Below are 3,280 nucleotides of genomic sequence, written 5' to 3'. Positions count from 1 at the left end.
TGGTGTAGCTTCTTAAGAGTCCATCTGCACCGCCGAAAATGGCTGTGCAGTCCAACTCGGGAGTGACACGGTATCTGTCTCCTCCCGTGTTGAATCGACATCTTGCGATGACGCTGGAGTGTCCTCTCCAGTGAAGCTGAAGCTACAGAGCCTGGGCAGGGTGATATGGAGGGTCTGCTGTTGCCCATGCAGCAGACCCCCCCTCTCTTCGCAGCTGAAGGGTCCAAGGGAAAGACGGAGTCAATACAGCTTGGCTTCAGGTGCGCCGCAGGAGTTGCCGGTATTGACTACACGTCAAACCGCCTTAGGGACTCCGGCTCCGGATTTTCTGTCGGGGTTTACTCCCTTAGCCTTTCCCCTAAAGAGGTATGCCGCAAGGCAGCAGAGGTTTTTTGGAGTCAGAGTTTTCCTTCTCTGATCAGATCCAAATCACTGTTACATGAAATGTTAAAGGGACTTGTTTAGGAGAAAGAGGATCAAAACTATGAACATTAAAATAAAAACTGTATCACAACAACCAACAACAGAAGCTAAGGAATTGAAACAAACGCAAACTAAGTAGGCAATGAGAGTGGGAAAAGAATGATAGGTATGGAGAACATTATGGGGGGAGGTCAGTGGGGAGGAGGAAGGGGGGAAAGGGAGGGAGATGATACAGGAATTAAGAAGCATAGTAGGAGGGAGTGGAGTAGACAGGAAGATGTTGAGAAGAACTATATACACAACCAATGGGCATGGACTAAGTGGGGGTGCACTGGGCAGAGGGGAATAAAAGGAAAACAAATTGGGACAACTGTAACAGCATAATCAATAAAGCATATTTTAAAAATTGAGTTAATTATTTAGATAATTTAAGTCTAACATTGCTGGTATTTAGGAAGAGAATATTTAGTTAATAGGATCATGATTCATGTAAACAAACAATCAACATTGACCAATTAACAACCTCCTCATTTCACTTCAAATATACAGCATTATTTTAAAGATTTTTATGGGAATATGTTACAAGAAATCCTCCATGTTAAATGAAAACCACAAAGGATTTTTTTACTTTATTTTTATTGTCGACACTATTACAGATGTCCCCATTCCCCCCAGAAAAATTTCACAAGTCAAGCAAATAGCTCACCAAATATCTTCTCTTTTTGCCTAATAAAATTAGAAAACAAGTAAACAAACAAAATGTAGGACCCAGCAAGAACTATGTTAAATTCTGAATATCTACCTTTTTCCATACCTTTCTTACAAATGATTTTTGAGAAAGAGACAAGAAGAGAGAGAGAGAGAGAGAGAGAGACAGAGAGAGAGAGAGAGAGAGAGAGAGAGAGAGAGAGAGAGAGAGATGTTGGATTTGTTGTTCCACTTACCTGTGCATTCATTGGTTGATTCTTGTATGTGCTCTAACCAGAGATCAAACCCGCAACTTTGGCGTATACTCTGACCAACGGAGTTATTTATTGAGCGTTTACTGTAAAGCAGTCTCTTTCTAGGCCCTGGGGATACAGAGACAGACATAAAAGGCAAGATCCCTGCTCTTCAGGTGCTCAAATTCTGCCACAGCTTTTCTCTCTCTTAGCATTGTATGGGTATAAAGTCTTATTTCCTGTTGGAGCTGGAATTCACATTAGAATCACTCCGGCGACCGGCGAGCTTTGAAGAATTCCCAGTAGCACGACTTCACTCCGAAGTTACAAATTCAGTGGGACTTTGGTGGGGCCTGGGCTCAGGAATTGAAAAACTCCTGAGGTGATGTTCATGCACACAGGTGTGAGAACCACAGTCGGGGTGCCGTTGAAGGCTGTTTTGGGCCAGCCTCGGGGGTTCAGCAGCGATACAAGTAACTCCCTTTCAATTTTTCAAGGCTGGTGGTCGTTTTTGGTCAATCCCACTGGACGGCTAATTAGAATCCAAAAATGTGTCAGCCAGTGTCACTTTTTTTAAAAATGTAATCTTTGTGGTATTTTTTTCCCCATGACCATTTCGTCCCCTTATACTCCCCTCCCCCCAGCAATCCGCACGCTGTCGTCCAGTGTCACTTTAGGAACGCCTTTGTGGAAAGCCTCGCGCAGCTCAGCCCCGGGAGCCCTGGTCAATCCTTTCACCGCCACACCGCTCCGCCATCGCCCTGACTTCCAGCTCCACACTGCCTTCTGCTGATGAAGCAATGCTGCAGCATGGAGGTCACCACGATTAGCTCCCTGCCTCTGACTGCATCCCAGGTCCGCCTTCACAAAGAACATGATTGTTCATTTTGTTCACAAGCTAGAGTTTTAAAAAGAGGAGTCTGAAAAGGGGGAGGATCAGGCTGCTTATGTACCCCACTATTTTCGTCCTTCCTAGTCTCCCATCTTTCCACTTCTGCTTATACTAATATTAGCTTGGAGAGGAGAATTCTCTCCCAGATCACTGATTCTCAATGAGCTGGATTTGCAGGCAGCGAGCCGAAATGGCCTCTTATAAGCAAATGACATGTTTTCCTTCTCTGCTCTCCGAGGAGCCAACTTCAAAGTGAGCTAATCTCTTTCTCAATAGGCTTTACTGATTTATGCAAGAAGTAACCGGACTACAACATCCTGACTTTTTCTTCTTGATGCAACCTTGGTAAGAATCTGAAACAGGTCATGGGGATAAGCAGCTACTGTGCTAGGTAGAGGTGTCCTCACTGCCTTCAACTCCTGGCCCAGCCAATCCCAGGTTTCGGGGTCTGCTACTTGCAGCACTGTGGTCTGTATCAGTTAGGGATGGTTTGGGTTCTAGGATCAGAAAAGCTGACTCAATCTGGCTTAACCAATAAAGGGAACTCATTCACTCACATAACTAAAACTTGAAGAAGTAACATTAGCTTCAGGCAAAGCTTGATCCAGTGGGCCTTGAGTGCCACCATAAACTATGCCTTCAGTTTGTCCTTCATTCTGGAACATCCAACTTTAAAGAGAGTCACTTTGCTTGCAGACACTTCCACTATTTACAAGTTGCCTTCCTGAGACCCCTTCCAGAGGAGAAGTGATGACCTCTCCTCCACAAAGGTGGAACCCACTAGGCTGGCCACTCTCTTCTGTTTGTTTGTTTCTGTCTGTCTGTCTTTCTGGCATGAACTTGATTTGCTGCACTCCCATCGCACAAGGTGATTTTCCCATTGGTCAAGTGACCCTGTGGAAGGTAGCTGAGCTTGACCCTTCCTCCCGACGACACTGCACATAGGTTGGAGAATCATATACAACCTCCTTACCTGGGGAAAACCCAGCTTATATCAGTTGTGGCAGCATAATTACTAACAGTA

Source organism: Furipterus horrens, unplaced genomic scaffold, assembly GCF_987537825.1.
Source record: "Furipterus horrens unplaced genomic scaffold, mFurHor1.1.pri manual_scaffold_11, whole genome shotgun sequence".
Taxonomy (NCBI): Eukaryota; Metazoa; Chordata; class Mammalia; order Chiroptera; family Furipteridae; genus Furipterus; species Furipterus horrens.
This window is presented reverse-complemented; position numbering follows the sequence as displayed.